Here is a 25,312-nt window from a genome sequence, read left to right as displayed (position 1 = left end):
TAATAATAATAAAAATAAAACTTAAGAACAATAGTGTGCTTTTCCAAGCACACTAATAATAATAATAATAATGATAATAATAATAATAATAATAATAATAATAAAACTTAAGAAAAATAGTGTGCTTTTTCAAGCACACTAATAATAATAATAATAATAATAATAATAATAATAATAATAATAAAACTTAAGAACAATAGTGTGCTTTTCCAAGCACACTAATAATAATAATAATAATAATAATAATAATAATAATAATAATAATAATAAAAAAACTTAAGAACAATAGTGTGCTTTTTCAAGCATGCTTGAAAAAGCACACTATTGTTCTAAGAAAACTTAAGAAGAACAATAGTGTGCTTTTTCAAGCACACTAATAATAATAATAAAACTTAAGAATAACAATAGTGTGCTTTTCCAAGCACACTAATAATAATAAAAATAAAACTTAAGAATAACAATAGTGTGCTTTTCCAAGCACACTAATAATAATAAAAATAAAACTTAAGAAGAACAATAGTGTGCTTTTCCAAGCACACTAATAAAACTTAAGAATAGTGTGCTTTTCCAAGCACACTAATAATAATAAAAATAAAACTTAAGAACAATAGTGTGCTTTTCCAAGCACACTAATAATAATAATAATAATAATAATAATAATAATAAAACTTAAGAACAATAGTGTGCTTTTTCAAGCACACTAATAATAATAATAATAATAATAATAATAATAATAATAATAAAACTTAAGAAGAACAATAGTGTGCTTTTTCAAGCACACTAATAATAATAATAATAATAATAATAATAATAGTAATAATAATAATAAAACTTAAGAACAATAGTGTGCTTTTTCAAGCTCACTAATAAAACTTAAGAACAATAGTGTGCTTTTTCAAGCACACTAATAAAATTTAAGAAGAACAATAGTGTGCTTTTTCAAGCACACTAATAATAATAATAATAATAATAAAACTTAAGAAGAACAATAGTGTGCTTTTTCAAGCACACTAATAATTTGGTTTATGATGATTGTATTTTGATTCAGGGTAGCACGGTGGTGTAGTGGTTAGCACTATCACCCCACAGCAAGAAGGTTCTGGGTTCGAGCCCAGCAGCTGATGGGGCATTTCTGTGGGGAGTTTGCATGTTCTCCCTGTGTCTGCATGGGTTTCCCCCACAGTCCAAAGACATGCAGGTTAGGCTAATTGGTGGCTCTAAATTGACCGTGAGTGTGAATGGTTGTTTGTCTCTATGTGTCAGCCCTGCGATGATCTGGTGACTTGTCCAGGGTGTACCCCGCCTCTTGCCCATAGTCAGCTGGGATAGGCTCCAGCTTGCCTGCAACCCTGGACAGGATAAGCGGCTACAGATAATGGATGGATGGAGGGTATTTTGTTTCAAAGCCAGTCATAATGATTTTCAGTAAAGAGTTAATGAACAACTTCTTCTGGCTGCTCCCGATTAGGGGTCGCCACAGCGGATCTTTCGTCTCCATTGCTCCCTGTCTTCCACATCCTTCTCTACCACACCTGCCACTTTCATGTCCTCTCTCACCACATCCATGTATCTCCTCTTTGGCCTTCCTCGTTTTCGTAAGCCTGGCAGCTCCATCCTCAACATTCTCCTTCCAACATGCTCTGCATCTCTTCTCAGGATGTGCCCATACCATCTCAGTCTCATCTCTCTTAGCTTAATTCCCAAGCTCTCCACATGTGCTGTCCCTCTGATGTACTCGTTCCTTATCCTGTCCAACCTCGTCACTCCCATCGCAAACCTTAACATCCTCAACTCCGCCACCTTCAACTTTGCCCCCTGTCTCTTCGTTAAGGGTACGGTCTCCAATCCGTACATCACAGCTGGTCTCACTACTGTCTTATACATCTTACCTTTCACTTTTGCTGGGACTTTCCTATCACAACTTGAAACTTATGAAACTCAGAACATTTGAAGAAACACCAATCATAGTAGAGAGATTTGTTCCTAACAACCAAGTAAAAGGTATAATCCATGGAGTTGATATAGATATTTTGGATGAAGATTTGCTTGAAGGATTTAAAGAATCTAATTCATTCAACATTGTTAGCATCAAAAGGTTCTAAAAAGATTTTTTTTTAAATGCTACACACTATTCTGATTACCTTCTCTGGTAAAAATTTACCTGAAACCATAAAATTTGGTTTTAGAATTTTCAGAGTTAAGACATATGTACCTGGTCCCATCAGGTGTTTCAAATGCCAGCGCTATGGACATATTAGTTTAAATTGCCACTCAAAAGAAAGGTGTGGCAAATGCGGAGACACTCATGGCACTTCTGAACGTTCACTAAGTACAAATGCGCAAACTGCGGTGAAGAGCACCAATCCAATTCAAAAGGGTGTAGAAAGAAGCCTCAGAGGTTAGCAGAATCAGGACAAATGAAAAAATGTCATATGCGGACGCTGTGAAGAAAGTTAGACTGAATCAGATAGATAACTCAAACACAGAAGAAATAAAGATTCAAGATGATCCTGGAAAATCAGATCAATTCATCAAAGTGTCAGATTTCATACTCAATGTACAAGATTCTTTTTCAATTTTTCAAGCGCAGGGTGGTGTTCGAAGCAGAAAATATTTGGTTTCTCAGATTTTTACCTCGATAAATGAATTTCTTAGTCTTGGGTTGAAAACTTCTGACTTTTGTTCTAATTTGGATTTGGTTGAGCCTGGTGTCACTATAGATACTATGGATTGTTCGATCACTGACTCTTCTCAAAACATCAGCTCTCAAAACATCAGTCAAGAATCTACTCAGGTCAAAAGTAAAAAACATAAATAAAGATGAGTAAAAAACTTATAATATGGCAATGGAATGCGAACAGTGTAATAAACAAAATTAATGAAATAAAACATTATTTAGGTTTTACAAAAGATAGTCCTGATGTTATATGCTTACAAGAAACAAGAATAGGTGATAAAATAATTAAAATAAATAATTATGAAATACTTCAAGAAAATTCTGAAAGGGGTATTGCATTCTTAGTCCATAAAGACATTTCTTACTCGTGTTTCAAAAAACTAGATATACCAGCTGAAGGATTATCTGTTAAAACCAATACCTCTAACGGTATAATTAACTTAATTTGTATCTTTCACCTTCTAAAAAAATATATTATGAAGATTTAATTAACTTATTCCATACTGAGAATGTTCTGATCTGTGGAGATTTCAATGCAAAAAGTAAAATATGGGGTAGTTCTTTTTCAGATACTAGAGGAAGAATTATTGAAAGTATTTTGGATAATAGGGGCGGCACGGTGGTGTAGTAGCGCTGTTGCCTCACAGCAAGAAGGTCCGGGTTCAAGCCCCGTGGCCGGCGAGGGCCTTTCTGTGCGGAGTTTGCATGTTGTCCATGTGGGTTTCCTCCGGGTGCTCCAGTTTCCCCCACAGTCCAAAGACATGCAGGTTAGGTTAACTGGTGACTCTAAATTGACCGTGAGTGTGAGTGTGAATGGTTGTCTGTGTCTATGTGTCAGCCCTGTGATGACCTGGCAACTTGTCCAGGGTGTACCCCGCCTTTCGCCCGTAGTCAGCTGGGATAGGCTCCAGCTTGCCTGCGACCCTGTAGAAGGATAAAGCGGCTAGAGATAATGAGATGAGATGAAACAAATAATGATATTGATGAGCTAACTTGTAATAGGTATCACTGCAGCAATTAATTGTGCTGCCACTATCGCCATACCAAAATCAAAAGGTATAAAAAGAAATAAACCTTTTTGGAATGATACTTGTGAAAATGCAGTTAAAGAAAGAAATCAAGCAAAACATAAATCATATAAGAACTTTAACACAGTTTATTAATTATAAATATAAAAGAGCAATAGCAACAAAAATAGTTAAAATGGAAAAAAAAGAAAGTTTTGGCATAGTTATTGTAGTAGGTTAAATGAAAGCTCAAACTTATCAAAAATTTGGAAATTAATAAGAAACATAAATTATAATAATGGTGATAATATACCTGAATTCAAAAAGGATAATTATACTAAAAGTAATTTTGAAAAAGCTGAAGTCCTTGCTTCCCATTTTGCTAAAGTTAGTAGTGATTCTATACAAAATAATTTTTAGCTCATAAAAAAAAATTTGAAGAAGAAAATAATCATATATTTACAAAGTCTGTTGATTCTAAGTCTACATTAAATTATAAATTCACTCTGGATGAAGTCAATAAAGCCTTAAGAAATTATAGAAACACCTGTCCTGGACCTGATGGTCCTATGTTATATCATGTTCCAACATATGTCTACCTACTCTAAGCAATTTATTTTGGACTTTTTTAATAAAACCTTGATGGAAGGAATTGTTCCCAAAGATTGGAAAGTTGCTCATGTTGTTCCTGTCTTAAAACCTGGAAAACCTAAATCAGATCCTGCTTCCTACACTGTAAAAAATGTAACTTGCAAAATTGTTGAGTGAAAAAAGGATTCTAAGTTGAATGAACAAATTTCCCTTCTAATTGTTCAAGTAACTAAAAAAAAATAGTTGAGACGCCTTTTCTTCACCACAAGTTCATAGGAATTGGAAAATTAAGTTAAGTGAACTTATATATTCAAGTGCTGATTGACGCCCCTTAACCAATGCCACTGCGCATGCGCACTTCACAAGTTTGGAAGTTTCAACGGTCGGGTGGAGTGAGAAGTCCGTGGAAACTGACACGAGACATTGTATAGGAGTATAGACTAAGACTACGTTCAAACTGCATCCTGAAACGACCCATATCCGATTTTTTTGCCCATATGCGACCTGTAGAGTAGAGTGGGGTAATACGCCCCCGTGGGGTAATACGTCCCCGGCCTGTTTTACCCAAAATAACCACCAGATGGCGCAAAGTTACATTTCTATTGAGGTATTTCACCCACGTGACCAAGTCATGTGATGCTGCCATTTTGGACGTCACGGCTCGAATCAGTTTGAATGCGAGGAAGGCGACAAACGAAAAACATAAAAGAAAAAGGAGCGAGATGCAGAAAACACCTTCACTATCCAGCGACGTAGGGCATTTACAGGGCGAGCACAGGGAGAGGTATTTGCAAAAATTGAGGTTAGCAGGCTTAGAGAACGACGTTTACCTGCTTCCACCAGGATTGCTCACTGACCCATCGCCATACACAGGTTTGGGCAATTAGAATAGAATATTGAATAGAATATTATTTTCCTTTTGATGAATAAAGTTTATAAATACTACTTATGTCATAGCCGGAGCGCGCCAGCGAGCTCCCCCGGTGCGCCAGCGAGCGTGCCAGCGAGCTCCCCCGGCGCGCCAGCGAGCTCCCCTATATATAATGAGTATAATGAATAATGCATCTATTCATTAATTCAGGGATATTTTCCCTGGAGTACTCTGTTGGCTCCCAATCCTGTCTCTTCACAGCTGCAATCCATTTGGCCCTCTTGTCTGGGTCAGTAGGAAACCAGTAAAAGGAGCGTCCTGCACGCTGTCCCTGTCTGTTGTGGCAGCCCACAGCACAACAAGCAAAAATGGTTATTTATAGAGTGCTTACTGACAAATTAATCTATTCTAGGTGTCTGTAACATGTTTTTTTCCAAGCTGGTTCTCCCTCTCTGTCTGCAGCGTTAGTATGTAGCTTGCCGTCCAAAATGGCGGACACTGGGGCGTCATGTGACCCTGTGACGTCAGGTGAAATACCTCAATAGCTGCTATGGGCTGCCTTGACAACGGGGATATACAAATATCCACTGTGGATCGCATATCAGCAACGCAGCGGAGAGAAATCAAATTTCATGGTAAGTGATATAATTTTCAGATATCAGTAAAACTGTATTTAGATAGCTGCTATTTTGTCAGATATCACAGCTGTGTATGTGGTATGAGTAGACAAGTCAGTACGTTAAAAAAATACATTAGGTATAAAAAGTTGAATCACATTTTGAAAGCAAGACCCTTTTTTGTAAAAGTGTAGTCTGTGGGGTAAAACGCCCCCTTAATGGCGGAGTAAATGGCCCAAGGGGGCATCGTTTCCTTTTATCATAATTACTGTATTTCATACATTTCTGAATAGCAGATACATAGTTTTTAATAACATCTCGCTTACCTGGTTGAGTAAAGCAAGTAATTTGAACTTAATAGAAAATAATTGAAATAAAAAAAATTGAAATTAAAATGCAAAATGTAATAAAATAATGCATCTATTCATTAATTCAGGGATATTTTCTTGTTTCTTTCACATTATAGGCTTAAGTAAACACTTTTGCTATCCAAACAGCTTTTTTTGAGTGAGGGGGCCTATTGCCCCACCTCAGGGGGCCTTTTACCCCACTGGGGGGGGGGTAAAAGGCCCCCTTGGCACAATGTTTGTTTTTGTTAAAAAAAAAAAATTAAGTATTAACTTTAGGGAAACTTTAGGTGGCATTGTTGTTCATGTCACTGTTGTCAAAACTATGATTAAAACTAAACACATGGTTCATTTGAACTTGGAGAAAAACTGAATTTTCCTTAAGGGGGGCTTTTTCCCCCCACTCTATCCGATTTGTTATTGACAATCTGAATGACACAGATCCGATTTTTTCACATGCGACCCAGGCCGCTTGGATATGTGGTCCTAAATCCGATGCATATCCGATATTTTCACATGTGACTGCAGTCTGACCGGACAGGTCGCATTCATGCGACCTACACGTCATCAACAAGAGACAAACGTCACTATTCTGCGTTGGCTAATCCCGCCTCATTGGTGGAAAACAACAACATTTGTACAGTTTTCAGAATTTAAATAGACTTTTATAGAATTGATCAAGCTAATGGTGGATTTGGTACGGACCTGGATGTTGATCTGTTAGCCTGATTAAATAAAACAGTTTCTATAACTGATTTATAACTTAAACCATCCTGTATTACAAGATTATAAGATTGTTCTGGAAATTTCCAGTAATTTGACATCTTCGGTCTCATTAGTCTGCTGCCCACATTAATCAGATTATTGTGTGAGTTCCGCCACCGCCACAAAAACCACATCGCCAGGTCTCGCCTCATCTCCAATAGCAAACTGCACTGGTGTTTATGCACCTTGAGCCAGCGCTGAGAGAAGTTGCAGAATTCAGCTGGCTATAAACAATCTAAATAAATATTTATAAAAATGTAGAAAAAGTTTATTAATATGACGAAATAAATCTGTGCAAATTATTAAGCCTGAATTAAGAGTTTGGTAATACAGCGGCCGTATCCCAAATGACTACCTACTGAAGCTCGAGTGCACTATATAGAGTTTAAAAATCCATTACTTCCTAGTAACATGTAGTGCACTTATATAGAAATTAGAGAGACATTTAGGAGTCAACCCTCATTACCAGGCTACACGTTTTCATTTCAGTTCAGAAACAAAAACACACGAGACCTCACACTTAAACACTAACCAGATAATTAAACAAACAAACAAAAAAAGAAATCATTAAACATGAAGAGTGCGCTTTTTTTTTTGTTTACGTATTACGTAGATGTGCTTATTACGTGTCAATTTGCGCATGCGGGACACTTTTGGGTCGTTTTCCGTTCATATTGGAGATCGCATACAAGTCTCATATAATTGGTAATGTGAACGGCCTAACAAAAAAATCGGATTTCACAACAAATCGGATATGGGTTGTTTCAGGTTGCAGTCTGAACGTAGTGTAAGCTTTCCTCAGCAGAGGCCAGGGAATTCCCTCCTTGTATGTCGGTATTTATTTCTGTTTGTGTAATAATAGGCAAAGTGAAGTAGAACTTAAGTGTTGAGAGGTTTGTGTTAACTAAAAAATGTAATGCACACTAAATCATTGTAAAAAAAAAATAGTCAAGCCAACTTAAAAAATGTAACGCAACCTGCTGCCAAAGGATTTTGAATAAACTCAACTTAGAACCATGATGTGCCAACTTGCTCTTCTAAGTTAATTGCCATTATTATTTCAATTTATTTCAACTAAACAATTTGTTGGACTGAACTTCTAAAGGCAAGTCAAGTCAACTCAACATAAAATACTCTTCTATGTGAACTTAAAGGAACAGTCCACCGTACTTCCATAATGAAATATGCTCTTATCTGAATTGAGACGAGCTGCTCTGTACCTGTCCGAGCTTTGCGCAACTTTCCAGTCAGTCAGACGCAGTCAGATGCGCTGTCACTCCTGTTAGCAATGTAGCTAGGCTCAGTATGGCCAATGGTATTTTTTGGGGCTGTAGTTAGATGCGACCAAACTCTTCCGCATTTTTCCTGTTTACATAGGTTTATATGACCAGTGATATGAAACAAGTTCAGTTACACAAATTGAAACGTAGCGATTTTCTATGCTATGGAAAGTCCGCACTATAATGACAGGTGTACTAACACCTTCTGCGCGCTTCGGCAGCGCATTGATACGGAGCTCAGATATCAATGCGCTGCCGAAGCACGCAGAAGGTGTTAGTACGCCTGTCATTATAGTGCGGACTTTCCATAGCATAGAAAATCGCTACGTTTCAATTTGTGTAACTGAACTTGTTTCATATCACTGGTCATATAAACCTATGTAAACAGGAAAAACGCGGAAGAGTTTGGTCGCATCTAACTACAGCCCCAAAAAATACCATTGGCCATACTGAGCCTAGCTACATTGCTAACAGGAGTGACAGCGCGTCTGACTGACTGGGAGGTCGCGCAAAGCTCGGACAGGTACGGAGCAGCTTGTCTCAATTCAGATAAGAGCATATTTCATTATGGAAGTACGGTGGACTGTTCCTTTAAAAGAACATTTTGTGGCTCAGGTGGATAAGGCGCCATACCATAAATCCGGGGACCTGGGTTTGATTCCGACCCGAGGTCATTTCCCGATCCTTCCCCGTCTTTCTCCTACTCATTTCCTGTCTCTACACTGTCCTATCCAATAAAGGTGGAAAAAGCCCCCAAAAAAGAATAATTTAGGATAACTTAATGTTTTTTGTGCCAACTTGCTTTTCCAAGTTAATTGGAATGATTATGTGGCGAGACGCACTGAGTTAAGTGCTTCTTAGCAATTGGGGCAGCCTCAACCAATGGCGTGTATCGCCAGCCTATTTATGGTAGAGTGATTTTGAACTCTGGAGGCGTGACACCCCCCCCCCCCCCCCCCCCTGCTGTTTCCTGTCACACCCCTTCCCATTTACCTGTGGCCGGTAAGCACGCTTGTTTGGAACTCTCTGTTACTCTGGCTAACTTTCGTTTGTTTTAATTGTGACCGGCTCTGGTTGCTTTTCAGTGCATCCACTGTTTGGCTTTCCTCTGGTCTTGTCCAGCTGTGCATTTTGTGTGCAGTGATTTCCGAACGTTCTCTTGGCATCTGTATTAAGTGCAGATAACCCATGGAATTCTGTGAGCCTCGCTGGGATTAGGCGAGAAGTTTTGGATCGTGTGGTATGTGCCCCTCCCTTTGAATTCCTACTACTCTGAGTTTATTAAGCGTGGCTTTAATTGAGTATTTTGCGTGGTTTTTTTTAGGTGTTACCGGTTTTGGTCCGGGTTTGCTGCTGTTCTTGCCAGCGCGTTTTTACTGAGTGCTGCTTTCTCTGATTGGTGCAGTTGTCTCTGATTGGTGCAGTTGTCTGCATGAGGAGGGCTGCGAAACCACCACAGCACTTTAATATTAGTTTTAACTTTTGTGGTGTGTGTGTGTGACTGCTTGTGTGTCTGATCATTATTCATCTATAATCAGTGTGCGTGTATGTGTGCTTGGAGTGTGGTGTGAGGGATATTTTCTTTTTCTGTTAAATTGGGTATTTTTGTTTATTTGCTTTAGCCCTGCTCAGGGTTCACCTGCTGGCAGGAGGTTCTTTTTGTATAGCTGCGGATAGCCAGTGGGCTATCTTATTGGGCCTGATTTATGTTAATGTTTTTTTTTATTTGTTTATTTGGTTTAATGCTCGCGAGAGCTTACTTTATGTGAATTTGTGTGTGGCTAGCAACCATGTCTGCCAACCTTTTCTGCCGTGGCAAGCAGCCTTTGGTTGCCAGCTGTATGCCAGTACTGGTGGGAGGCCATTGCAAGCTGTGGATCATCAGTGGTCCATGTGGTTCCCCTCCCTTAGTTTACATCGTGTGTGGTTGTGTTTTTTAATTGGTTAGTTTGTGATTAAGCTGTGTTATTTCTTTGTTTGATTTTTCTTTTCTCATACCTCCTTTTGTTTATTTACTTTTCAGGTACTGTGTGCCCAAGGTGGGGTGGCAGCTGATCCCTTAGGTGGTGGTATTTTTCCTATTTTCCGTGTGTGTGTTCACGTGTGCCTGTGTGGAATTCTCCTTTGGCCGTGTTTTTGATTTATTTGATTTATTTCGACTTGGTTTGTAGTGAGTGTGACACGTGGGCTTGTATGGTGTGCCTCCTTGGATCCCTCCTCCGTCTCCTGGTATCTTGCCCCTTGCTGGTAGGCCTCAGCCCTGTTAATATTGATTTTTTTTTTCCCCCCTTACTCTTGCCCCACATACTGTACATGTCAGTCAGTCCTTTGGAGTGTGAATGAAGGTGATTGTGAAGTAAAGGAAAATTTATTTTTGTAAACATCGTAACAAAATAACCTTTTTGTATTTTCATAACTTTGGTCTCTGGTGTCTTTAGTCAAACGAACCTTGTGTGTCAACATTGTGAAGCGTTTCCTGGTTAATATTCCTGGGGTGAAAGTCCCCTGGTGGCGTAGTCAGTAATTGCTCTTCTGCTTAAGGTCAAATTTAGTCAACACTCGCTTTTAAGCCCAAGGCCACAATTATTTCAATTTATTTCAACATCACAATTTGAATGCACTGAACTTGCTAAATAAAGTAAGGTCAACATAAAATACTCATCTGTGTCGACTTAAAAGAGCAAGTCAGCGCAACTATTTGGCCCGGAGTTGAGTTTACTCAAAATCCTTTGGCAGTAGGTTGCATTACATTTTTATGTTGGCTTGACTAATTTTTTTTTTACAGTGTATCGCCCTGTTTTAACTTAAGACTTCTGAAACTCTTGAAAGAATGGTCACTAATCGCTTAAATTGGTTCTGTGAAAAACAAACTATTTAATAAAAAACAATCCGGATTTAGAAGAAAAAGATGTACCTTGGATCATCTAAGACTAAGTAATGATACTATTAAAAGGTTTGGAAGAGGGCATAAAGTCTTAGTAGTCTTTCTTGATATAGAAAAGGCATATGGCATGGAGGAAGGGTATATTATATAAGTTACATAATATTGGTATCTTTGGTTCTATCTGTAATTGGATTAATTCCTTTTTATCTGATAGATATATCAGAGTCAAAGTAGGTTCCTCATTATCTTTATTTGAAGTTCCAAATGGTGTTTCACAAGGAAGTGTCATCAGTCCAATTTTGTTTTTGATTGCTATAAATGACCTTGTTCTTTCTAATGTATCTTTCTCTATTTTTGCTGATACAGCAATTTGGAAATCTGGGAAAAACATACATTTGCTACAGAAACATATTCAACAGGCTTTAGATTTCATTAAATCTTGGTGTGATAAATGGGGTTTTAAAATTTCTGAAAGTAAATCCTCTGTGGTTTTATTCCATAAAGGTAAAAAAAAAATTATATAAAATTGATGTATCATGGTAAAAAACTTAAATTAAAAAAACTAAAGTTTTTAGGCCTTTATTTTGACTCCAAACTTACATGGAAAACTCACATTGATTATCTCACTAAATGTCATAAAAAAATGTTTGTAAAGTTATGTGGCAGCAAGTGGGGTATTGACAAAGAAACAATGATCATTCTCTATAAATCTCTAATTCTATCATGTCTTGATTATAGTTGTGAAGTTTATGCAAGCATTTCTAGGAAAAGAAAATTAGATATTATTCAAAATCAATGCCTTAGAATCTGCACTGGTGCTCTCAAGTGTACTCCTATCTCTGTTTTGGAGACAGACTGCTCTATTATGCCTTTGGATCTAAGAAGAGAATTCAAACAAACTCAAAGTGCAATTAAATATAGATCTTTTGAAGATCAACCAACAATTTTTTTTCAAGAACAAAATTGTGACCTTAATATTCACTTTTGTCCTATAATCGCTAAAGTTGTACATTTGGTTAACAGTCTCCCAGTTCCAACTTGTTATCCTTTGGTTGATCCTTTTCCATTCTGGGAATCCCAAGCTCCAAAAGTTGACTTAGATTTAGTCCCTAAAATATCCAAACAAGAGGATAATAGTTGCTACATGTTACAATCAGCATTAGAACACATTCAACTCCAATACAATCAACACTTACATATATTTACTGATGGTTCAAAAAAAAATTAATTGTGCATCTGGCATTGTAATTCCAAGTCTAAACATTCAAAAAGATTATAAAATCTCAAACGGTACTATCTTTAGAGCTGAGTTAATAGCAATTACAAAGGCTTTGGAACTTCTCATTGATAAATCTCTCCCTCAAAGTGTGATATTTTCTGACTCCTTGTCTGTCCTTCAAAAAATTCAAAAGGAAGATAATGATATAGAATTATTAGATTTCCGATAGGTGGCACGGTGGTTTAGTGGTTAGCGCTGTCGCCTCACAGCAAGAAGGTCCTGGGTTCGAGCCCCGGGGCTGGCGAGGGCCTTTCTGTGTGGAGTTTGCATGTTCTCCCCGTGTGGGTTTCCTCCGGGTGCTCCGGTTTCCCCCACAGTCCAAAGACATGCAGGTTAGGTTAACTGGTGACTCTAAATTGAGTGTGAATGGTTGTCTGTGTCTATGTGTCAGCCCTGTGATGACCTGGCAACTTGTCCAGGGTGTACCCCGCCTTTTGCCCGTAGTCAGCTGGGATAGGCTCCAGCTTGCCTGCGACCCTGTAGAAGGATAAAGCGGCTAGAGATAATGAGATGAGAATTAGATTTCCGATATCTTATGTATCAGTTTAAACTTATGGGTGGTAAGGTTGTTGTTTTTTTTTGTTGGATTCCAACAATGGGCTCATGTGGGTATTATAGGAAATGAAACGGCTGATAAATTGGCCAAAAGATCAGTAAATAAAACCTATTATGTCATTCATTACCCTTTTACCACTGCTGATATAACAAAACATATCAAAGATGTTATTTTTACAATATGGCAAGACAGATGGGATAACTCTCAAACTGGTAGATTCTTCTACCGAACCAAATATTACAACACATACCACATATTCTGACAAAAACAAAGGATAATTACAAGACTTAGATTTGGAAAATGTCTACTTAATGATGCACTATTTCTTAAAAAAAAAACTCCAATCAATGTATAACTTGTGGTGTAAAAGAATGTCAAACACCTGCTTCTAGATTGTATCAAATATCCATACTTTCATGATAAAATTATTCAAAAAATTAGATATAAACAATTAGAAATTAATATTAAAAGTTTACTATTATATAAAGAATTTTATGATTACATTTATAGGTTTATTATTGGAAAAATAATTTTAATTTTGGAAAAAAGAAACTCGTATTTAACGTGTGTGCTTGGTCACAATATGAGAACTAGCAGTTCCAATACTTATAGGACGCCAAATCACTTCGAGTGAGAGCGGCCCTAAAAGAAGCTCAAGCAAGGCTAAGGTTTTGGACAGCACTACAAAATGGCATCCCCACTATATAGTGCCCTATACAGTGAGTAGGGAGTGATTTCGGACACAGGGTAGCCAAAAGACGCGCACGCCCTCTTTCGCATGCTGATACAATCAAGCCGGAAGTTTTGTTTGTTTTGATAGCAATCAGGAAAGTTTTTAAAAAGTAGGCAGTAATCATCATTTAAACTCGTTTTTGTGCAATATTTCGTTTGGAAAACAGTTTTCAAAATGGCGGCACTGACACCTGGCTGACACTTCACGTTTCGAAGTCTCGCACAAGTCTCGCGAAGATGCTGTGGACCAAACGAACTACATTCAACACGGCTAAAAACTGCATAGACTGATAAGTCTCATCTCATCTCATTATCTCTAGCCGCTTTATCCTTCTACAGGGTTGCAGGCAAGCTGGAGCCTATCCCAGCTGACTACGGGCAAAAGGCGGGGTACACCCTGGACAAGTCGCCAGGTCATCACAGGGCTGACACATAGACAACCATTCACACTCACGGTCAATTTAGAGTCACCAGTTAACCTAACCTGCATGTCTTTGGACTGTGGGGGAAACCGGAGCACCCGGAGGAAACCCACAGGGAGAACATACAAACTCCACACAGAAAGGCCTCGCCGGCCACGGGACTCGAACCTGTACCTTCTTGCTGTGAGGTAACAGCGCTAACCACTACACCACCGTGCCGCCGAGGTGGACTCTGTTGCCACTAATTACCAAGAAGCAGGTCTCTGTCTCCCCCTGTTGGTCCCTTACAATAATTTAAACAACACACTCAAAGTGCATATCACGGGTAAATTCAGGAGCAAGATCAATCAGTCCCCCCAGGATTCCGCGGGCCTTTTTTGTGATTGTTGCGGGCTAAAATGTCTGATGTTGCGGGGGGTTTTCCAAAAAAATTGCGATGAAAGTTGCAGTGTTTTTTAGGTTTTTGTTGCGATTACATTGCGGGAGGAAGTGAAAGTTACGAGAAATTGTTGCGATTTTCTCTTTTTGTGATTAAAAGTGATATGTTAAATATTAAGTGATTACTGGAAAACTATTGATTAAAACAAACAAAGACACTGAGAAATGGTCCTATAAACAACTTTACCAATATAAAAGATTACCAGGACTACAAAAATGCAGAAAAATAGGCTTTACTTATCCAAATGCACCTGTTGGTTCAAAAGTTAAAGTGCATAGAACCTCACAGTACAACATGAAGTTACCTTAAAATATAATATAAATGCCTCAGCTTTCATGTAAGAAAAAAAAAAACTATTAATACTAGTACTGTGTGCAGGCAGTCTCTCCTGAAGACTAAATTAAACAATAATTATAAACTAATAAAATAAATGGCTCAGGCTTCATAGAAGAAAACAAACAATTTGAACAGAATCTCACAGTATGATGCTGAAGCTGCCTAAACAATGGAAAATAAAATACCATTTTGGCAAAAACATTGGCATCCATTAATTTCTTGTATTAAGTAAAAAAAAATAATGTAAAGTGCACACAGTCCTTCACTGTAAACATAACACACTTCCAGTAACAGAATTTAAGCCTACATAAACACTGACTCGCACATGCAGTGTTGCCAGATACTGCTGATGTTTTCCAGCCCAAAATATGTTCAAAACCCATCAAAATGCACTTAAAACCGCCCAATTGTGCTGGAAACCGCCTAATCTGGCAACACGGCGCACACGCTGCTTCTCTTGAACGTATACACGGAAGTAAAGCGGAAGGTAGTTTGTCGACGTCACCTCAACACGACGCCAACGATTGGTCGAATTTGCGGGAAAGTTGCGGTGATTGGGTATAATTGCAACACCGCCCTGAATTCGCGGGGATTGGTTGAATTTGCATTAATGTTGCAAATCGCAACATCGCGAAATCCTGGAGGGTCTGCCTTTTTACTCAAGTCAAAAGCATGGTTCATAAATGAGATACCCATTTAACCCTGAATTGAAGCAGAACATTCTATGAACATTTGTAGCCACTGGCGTAACGCAAGTACTTGGGGGCCCCCCTGCAGCTACTAAAAGTGTGGGCCCCCTCCCCCCCCCCCCCCCAGGCCACCCTGCCACGGCCTCCTCTCTCTCTCTCTCTCTCTCTCTCTCTCACTCACTCACTCTCTCTCTGTATATCTCTCTTTTGATTGCTGAAAAGTGTGAAAAAAGTGCCAGGGCTCAGCCCCTGACAGCCCAGGCCCATTTAAACACGTATAGGACTGCCTAACCCATAGGCCTAGATGTTTTGTTAATTCATTCATATTCAGTACACCAGCAGAGTAGGCTATCCATTTATTACAAATAAATCCAACAATAAAAATGGTGTATGACGTGACAAAGCTCACAGTTAATACAGCTCAGTAAGCAGTAACGATAACAGTAACATTAATAATGATAATTACATAAGGTTCAATAAGGTTTAGGAAAATAAAAATGAAACTGTTTTAAAAGCCAGAGTATGGTTAAATAAAATACATCATAAGTTTAAGTAAAAGTTTGCATAAAGAATAAATCTGTCAAACACAGGGGTGCAAGCAACTAACATTTACTCACGTTACTGTTATAAGAAGTTTTATGAGTAATATAAAAATGAGTAATTTTAATTTTACTCAAGTAAATTTTGACCTAGGTATCTTATTCAATTACAATGGAACCAGGCCTGAAAAGGCCTACTGAGTAAAAATGAAATGCAGCACAATAATAAAACAATCTGGCGGGAGTCACGTGGTACACCCGCCCAGGATGGCTGCCTAAACCAGAGCGGAGCTCGGATTTCCTCAAACCCTCGATAATATTCATATGACGTCGATAGTTTTACAATATATTGAATTAATAAGCTTTACTACAGTGTGATGAGTAATAGAAGTCACTATTTTACACGGAATCAGCCTACTGCTTCTCGAGGGAAACCTTCACAAAGTTCGCCGGTTAAAACCTCTAAGATGGCGGAACCACCTGTTGAATCGAAAAATCCTACGAAAGGCAATGTTGCTGGTGAACTGACTGCCATAAGAGCGATTCTGGAGCAGTTAGCTAACGACATGACTGCTGTGAAGGGTGGTATTGAGAGTCTTAATGAAACTGTGGCAACTCTTGGCGGTAGGATGGATGAAGCCGAAACGAGAATTTCCTGCCTGGAGGACGAGGAGGCTAAAGCGAATACAACTAGGAGAGAGTTGGAGAAACAGAATCGCCGCCTGCAAGAAAAACTGACGGTTCTGGAGGGCTTCTCCCGACGCCCAAACATTAGAATCTCTGGTGTCAAAGAGGGGACAGAGGGCTCTGACCTAGAGAACTGTGTTAAAACTCTGCTGTCTGAGGCCTTGCAAATTGAAGCAGAAGATGCTTTGTTTGAAATTGATAGAATTCATCGCGTGGGGCAAAAGTCCGATGAGGAACACCCGAGACCTAGACATATCATCGTCCGCTTTTTAAGGGATAAAGCCAAGATGTGCGTGATGACGGCAGCTAGAAAGAAGGAGAAGATTATCTGGAGAGACATGAGAGTGCGCCTGTTTCAGGATTATGCACCAGAGATCCTGGAGAAACGCAAGAAGTTTGATGGGGTGCGTGCCTTGCTGAAGCAGCGCAAGATTCTCTACACGCTGCGCTTTCCAGCTGTCATGACATTCTCCGTGAACAACAAACAACACGAGTTCTCCAGTCCAGCAGAGGCAAAAAGATTCATCAGTGGGCTTTTGACAATCGAAGATGTGGATGACAGCGACCAGCCTTCAGAAAATGAGGAAACTGTTTAATACAGTCTAATTTAATCACTTATAATGACAGGTAACATGATTCATATAGCCTACTGGCATATTAATGGGATAAATGTAGCCTACTTATTCTTATGAGAGGGAAATGTAAAGCATATGGGCTTTGAAATGTTTGAGGAGCATTTCAAGTTTTTTTTTTTTTTTAATCAGAGCTGTAAGCTGAACTATAACTTTACGGCGTTTTCATTTTGATATAGTCTAATAGAGGGGGTGGGGAGGAACGAGTGAGAGGGTGGCCAAATGGGACCAATGAGTGCTACGGACCTGCTACGCGTGTGTTATGTTGGGTTTAGTTCTACCCAACGGTGTTTGTCTTTTGTGTTTTTTGTTTTTCTTTTGATGTGCCTACTATTTTTCATTGTTGAATTTATATTGACCTCTGGGTTATATCAAAAATGGTGTCCTGCTTTACTATGGGTTAAACATAAGGTAATTATAAGGGTCTGTGCTAGTATAATATGGGCTATATGGCTTTATGACAATATGTAAAATAGTTTCATGGAACATAGTGGGATGTCATAATGTAGTTAAAAGGAAGAAAATTTTGACTTATTTAAAGCAGAAAAAGACAGATATTGCTCTCATTCAGGAGACACATCTTGATGAGGAGGAATCTTTAAACCTTAAAAGAGACTGGGTGGGCCAGGTGTATTTCAGTACATTCAACAGTAGGAAAAGAGGGGTGGTTATACTGGTTAAAAAAAATTTAGACTTCCAGGTTTTCAAACATTATGCTGATAAAGATGGTAGATGGGTGATTTTGGATGCTGCGCTAGAAGGTCAGAAGATGACTGTGGTGAATATTTATGCCCCTAACTCTCCTCAACCTGACTTCTTTCACAAAATTTGTAATTCAATACGTAATATTGGGAATACAGATATTATTATTGGAGGGGACTTCAACCAGGTCAGGGATGTATTTCTAGACAAGTCTTCAAAAACCCAGACCAGTACATGATCCCACATGTGCTGCTTTGGATGTGGTGTCAGATGAGCTGGCCTTAGTGGATATATGGAGAGTGCTTCATCCACAAGAACAAGACTACACATTTTTCTCCCATCCACATTCCACATATTCTAGGATAGATTATTTCCTTATATCTCGCTCCTTGGTGGGCCAGACTATTGGGTCATCTATTGGTAACATTGTCGTAACTGACCACGCCCCAGTTGAACTTCTCTTGTCTAGTAGGGGAAAAGTTCCACCCTCACCTAGGTGGCGCCTTAATAGTTCACTTTTACATAATAGGAGCTATTGTGAATATATAAGGTTGAAAATTAAAGAATTTTGGGAATGCAGTGAAGGCTTTATTGAGGACGTTGGTCTCACCTGGGATGCTTTTAAAGCCTATATAAGAGGCTGTCTTATTCAATATGGCTCTTTGATGAAAAAGGCTCAGAGGGAGGAAATACTGAGGTTGGAAAAGGACATTAAGGCTCTTGAAAAACAACACATGTCACACCCAAGTGAGGAAATATGGAATAAATTAATTAAACTGAAATTTGATCTAAATAGTATATTACAGAAGAAAGTTGAACACGCCATGTTCTGTTTGAATCAGAAATATTTTGAACAGGGTGAGAAAACTGGCAAATTACTTGCACATAGAGTACGTCAAATACAGTCTAATAACTTAATTCCTTCAATTTTCAATGAGGATAATAATACATTGACCACTGATAAGAGGGAGATTAATGAGGTGTTTACTAAGTTTTATAGAGACCTATATACCTCTAATGGACATGTAGAAGAACCAAGATTATCAGAATTCTTTTCTTTAATTAAAACACCTACTTTGACGAGCGAGCAGAAAGCGGATCTAGAAGAAGAGATTTCCATAACTGAAATAAAAAAGGCTATCAAAAGTCTCAAGTTAGGCAAGTCACCTGGTAATGATGGATTTCCATCAGATTTCTATAGGATTTTTGTAGAAGAACTGGCTCCTAGGTTACTAGCAGTATATACAGACGCTTTGGAGAGGGGTAGACTACCACCTAGCATGAGATCAGCAGTTATTACACTATTACACAAGAAAGGGAAAGACCCTCAATATTGTGGTAACTATCGTCCAATTTCATTAATTAATGTGGATGAAAAAATTATTTCTAAGGTCCTTGCAATTAGGCTTGAGAAAGTGCTTCCTAATTTGGTACATGTGGATCAAGTGGGTTTTGTTAAACATAGATGTTCAGCTGATAACCTGCGGAGGATATTACACATAATTTGGAAATGCAGGAATGACCCAGATCCTGTTGTTGCTTTCTCCCTAGATGCCCAGAAGGCATTCGATAAAGTAGAATATGCCTTTCTATTTTACACTTTAAGAAAATTTGGGTTTGGACAGTCTTTTATGCAGTGGTTGGAGTTAGTATACACTGACCCTATGGCTACGGTTCTTACGAACGGGATAATGTCACCATCCTTTAATCTCAGTCGAGGTACTAGACAGGGCTCACCTTTATCGCCACTGATTTTTGCTTTGTTTCTTGAACCCCTTGCAATCGCATTACGTGATTGCAAACATATCCAAGGCGTAAATATGGGGCGAGAAGAACAAAAACTCTTTTTGTACGCTGATGACATTCTTTTGATCTCAAGTAATCCTGACGTGGCGGTACAGGCTATGTCCTCAATAATTGACTCATTTTCTGAGATATCTGGTTATACCATTAATTGGACAAAGTCAGAGGCTATGCCTCTTTCCAAAATGTGTCCCCCTGCCATTAGGGGCCCATGGCAATTTAAATGGATGCCTATGGGTATGACCTACCTGGGGATTAAATTAACCCCTGGCTTAGATAAAATAATGCAGGTAAATATCAATCCTGTTATACAAAATATTAAAGCTCTTCTGCAGAATTGGTCAAAAATTAATCTTTCTTTATTAGGCAGAATTAACTTAGTTAAGATGATTATTTCCCCCAAGATTCAGTATATTATGTATATGCTACCTTTGACCTTTCCACAAGGCCTGTTTAAACTTTACAACAATATTGTGGAAGACTTTGTATGGGTAGGCAAAAAACCGGCTTTTAGCAGGTCTAAACTATATGCTGCCAAAATAAGGGGCGGTTTGGCCCTGTCTAAGATGGACTGGTACCACTATGCATTCTCTCTCTTTCAATTAGCGAAGATGTATAAGCTCTATACATTTCCAAATCAGAGGCCTTCATGGGTAAACATGGAGGAAGGGCTTGTGGCCCCGACTACATTAGAGGCCTTTCTCACCCAGAATGGTAGGCGAACACCCTTTGATGACCCCGTTTTAGCTTTTGCACAAGAAACATGGTCAAGGGCTTACCAACTTATTAATATTTGTCCTTTTCTTTCATCCAAAGCGTCAATTTGGTTCAATAAAAAATTGCTAATTGATAAAAAAACATTTATGTGGGAAACGTGGTCCAAGTCTGGTATAAATCTATTGGGGGACGTTTTTACTGACAAGGGTATTAAATCATTTATTGAAATCAAACAAGAATTTAACCTTGATCAAAAAGAATATTGGAAGTATTTACAACTTTCACATTGTATTAGAGCTAAATTGAAATCTGCCCCAGACCCGCCATCTGGCTTTCAGGAGGTATTAATGAAACCTGGTTTTAAAAAAGCATCTACTTTCTACCATCTTATCAGAGAGGCACGAACCCCCAAATTAGAGGGATTGAGGTTGTGTTGGGAAAGAGATTTAGGCATTCCAATTTTAGAAGATGCATGGAAATGGTTGGTTGAGTCTTGGTATACTTGCTCACAGGAAACACAATCTCAGCTCATTCAGTACAAATTACTCCACAGAAAATATTGGACCCCGAGTAAACTAGCCAAACTGAAACTAATGGATAATGATACATGTTGGAAATGCCAGAAAGATACTGGGACTTTGATTCATATGCTGTATGAATGTGAAAAGAATATTGATCTCTGGAATGGGATTGTGAATCTTTGAAGTTCTATTCTTCAATGTGATCTTACTATGTCACCGGATTTATGTATTTTTGGTTTGCTACCAGAAAACATAAATATAACCAAAAGATACAAGTTGTGGGTACGCTTGGCAACTGTATCAGGATGCCGTATTATTCTAAGACACTGGAAATCATCCACATCTTGCTCATTTAAGGAATGGACTGAGCTACTGACAAAAATCGCCTTATATGAGCGTGTTATTTTCAATGTCAGGGGCAAAGAAGAACTATTTAACCAGATCTGGGGGCCTTTTTTGAGCTATATAGAGAACATGACTGTGTAATTGTATATATGTATCCTGTTCTGTATGAGTAGAGGTCAATGTTAATTGTTATTTATGTTTGTAGGCACTTGTTTTGTTTTGTTCTTGTGTGTTTTTTTTTTAATTATTATAATTTGTTTGTTTGTTGATGTAAGTTTTCCTATGTCTGTTTTGTGAATGTTCATACTGTAAAAAAACAGAGAGCTACTGCTTATTGATACAAGACTATTGTATTTGCAATGATGCAAATGTTAAATTTTTTTTTGCTGTCTGTGAAAAAAGACAAATAAAAAAATAAAAATAAAACAATCTGGCGGAAATTAAAGAAAATTACGCTACCTTGTGTGCAGTTTTTTTTTTTTTTTAACTATTTTACATAACCAACCTATCTTGGATCAATGTGTTGGATGATGGCTGGTGGTCATGGAGAACAATATTCAAGAAAAAGAAACATTGAATTATTGAAAAGAAAGATAATAAAAAGTAACTTTTATTCAAATCCCATTTTAAATCAGGTACTTTTTCACTCATTAGCCTCGTTTTAACTGCACTAGTGCGATATCGGAGCGCAGATTAGAGATGGGATTTATGGCTCTTTGATGGGATCCGCATCTTTGTGATCCGTTCTTTGAAAAGAGCCGTTCAAAAGACTGGCTCATTTGGCTCTTTTTAAATATTTATTCAGTTTTAAGAAGACAGCGTCTAAAGAAGCCAGATCCCTCTGCTTAGACAGTGACATCAATATTTCTGGACATACCTTTTATATAAAGTAACCTAGACTTACATTATTGTAACCCCTAAACGCTCATAAATAACCATTAAAAAACAATGAGGGCTTCAATGAATGTCCATGCAGAACGGCTTTTCTGTAAAAAAAAAAAAAGAACCCACTCAAGAACATAGTTATCAAGAACGCAAGAATATTTTATAGAAAAACACTTGTTTTACAAAAATATTTAAGTCTGGAAAAAAAAAAGAACCCAGTTTTTCTGAGTAATTTATTTTTTTGGTTTGTTTTTCGGGGTAATTATTTCAGTTTTTCTGAGTATTTTTTTTCTTCCTGTTTTTCTGAGTAATTATTTTTGTTTTTCCTGCTAATTTTTCCCCGTTTTTCGTAGCAACTTTTTTTCTGTTTTTCGTGCAATGCCCCCCCCCCCCTTTTTTCGAGCTATTTTTTCTGAATTATCGAGATACTTTGAAATCCCACGAGAACATGCAACCTGCAAGTGACTCCCGTCCATCTATGATGACTCCTGCCCTGCACATGCATGCCCCACTGTCAACTTTATACCATACTGGCTCAGTAAAGGTAAGGCATGTAATTACAGTTACAGTTATAGACAAGGTATGATACTCTTGTTATGTTTTAGACTTTATCCTTCTATTGTAAGCCTATTGCTCAATGTAGCAGTTAGGGATAGACGAACATGTCTATCAGCGATTTGAACTACATTACTGGCTAATTTAATGATCATGTGTGAACTGAATTTCTCACTTTCTATTTTTATTTATCTTTAGAGAGAACTGCAGGAAGTTGTTCACCTCTGGAACACTCACAGAATTCGCACATGCAGAAATGCTGTGTCTCCAGGTGGGCGTCCAGTCATGATGTACACCCTACCCCAACTTTTTGGTGCCAGAGAGTACCTGAAAGAGGTATCCCAACAAAAGATAGAAGCCTGCAGAGAGGAATGCCTTCAGAGAGGTCCGTATCCCTGTGACGATACAGTGTTTGACATTTGCTGCCTTGCCATGGCAGAAAACAATCTTCATCCACCCACCTCTCCAGAGGAAGCCATTGAGCTTTACATGTTTTTACGTGCTTACATACGAGCTCAAATTTAATGATCACAACCTGCTCTAATGGATTAAATGACTGGATGTAAGCCTCCACATAAGGGTAGAAAATCTTATGGACCATGAATTTCTAACTGTGAACTCTTTACTAATAGACATCTGCCATTTGTGCTTTGTATATCTTTCTATTCATTATGGAAAAATTACACATCATAAGTGCTGGCAGTCCAATAGCTGCATATGAAATATTGCATCACATGTTACATGTTGTGAAAAAATGGAAAATCTTGGGTGCATTGTAAAAAGAGCAGCCATCAAACAGGTTATAACATCTTGTCCTTAATGGTGTGTATGCTGAATTTCAAATGTAGCTCTTACAGACACAATACCTGTTAAAACTGAGCAGTGAAACTCTTTTCTCTTTTGATATTTAGTTATTGTTTATCGTAGCATTTAGGAAATATACCTTCCTGTTTTGTTTTTTTTGTTTCTCTCATGAAGTTACTATATGTCCATTTGCAGCCAAACAATTACATGTAACAATATTTGGTGAATATGTGTGTATCTAAAATTAGTTGGTGATTGTGAATGAATGTCATCTCTTAAACTTAACTAAACAGTTTAGATCAACTATTCTTATGTATTTGAATGAAATGTCACTGTAGATTTATGTTGAAATGCAGTTGTCAATAAACTTTCAGCAAATGAAGCATATGGTTATCTTTTATTAGGGCATGCATCTTTCCTTGAATTTACACATTTGATAACTAATATTTCACAATAGAAGCACCCCATAACAAAAGGAACATGTCTAATTTTATGATTGTGGATGGAAACATATCATGTCTCACAGAGCAGGACTCCTAAACTACATGATTGAACAGTAAAGACAATCTGTTTGAAGACAGTACAAAACAAGGCAGAGAGCTGTGATTCTATTTGTAAAAAACACATCTCAAAGTACCTTTTAATGTAACGAGCAGATTCACAAACACTGTCAGTATTAACATTTGACATGAGGTAGAGATTCAAATTCTGTTATGATTTAACAGTGAAAATATAACAGAACTATTTTTAATGCCCAAACATTATTATCCTAGACTGATAACAAAAGTGTCTTAAATCAAAGTAAATTGTTAACTGTTTCTTGGTATGATAGAAAGAAAATATCCAAAATAAAAAAAATTAATCTGTGCCCACACAGCCCCTGAGCTAGTCACATATTCTCCTTACATGCTCTGATAACAAAAAGTGTCTCAAAGCAAAGTAAGTTATTGTTTCTTGATATAATAAAACCAAAATCCTGAAATGTAATAAAAACTATTTTGCACTGATCACACAGCACCTGAGCTACTGTAATCACATTTTCTCCTTATATGCTCTATCCCACATTGACACAGTCTAAACGTACATCACTGGCACTGAAGGGGAAGAGAAAATTGTGTATGTGTTCATAAGTCACTTATGCAATGTCCATTGCATAAGTGTTGCTGGACAGTATAGACACCATTTCATCTCGAAGCTCAGGGTAGCTGCTGTAAGTTGATAGCAGCTCCACAGTTGGGCCACAAGTATGGGCAATTGGCTGCCGCGCTAGCCCTTCCAAAGAGGTGAATGTGACTTGAATTTCTTTTACATAGATGACATCAGACCCAGTCAGAAATCTCATCAGCTTCCGGAGACCTATTTCATCCAATCCCCTTATGTACTGATGTAAAAATCGCAAACTTTGGTTCTCTGCTGAATTAGCTGGAGAAGGTGATTATCACCTGGAGAAGGTGATTATCACCTTTGGTTCTCTGCTGAATTAGCACGAAAGGTGATTATCATCTTAATCACCTTTCGTGTTGTTGGTTTAATGTCTTCATACAGCTTCTTCATATCCTGTACACTTGGGAAAAACTTCCTGAGTATTGGTCCTGCAACCTCTGCAATATTATCCAATGCATATTTTGGG

Source organism: Neoarius graeffei, chromosome 3, assembly GCF_027579695.1.
Source record: "Neoarius graeffei isolate fNeoGra1 chromosome 3, fNeoGra1.pri, whole genome shotgun sequence".
Lineage (NCBI taxonomy): Eukaryota > Metazoa > Chordata > Actinopteri > Siluriformes > Ariidae > Neoarius > Neoarius graeffei.
This window is presented reverse-complemented; position numbering follows the sequence as displayed.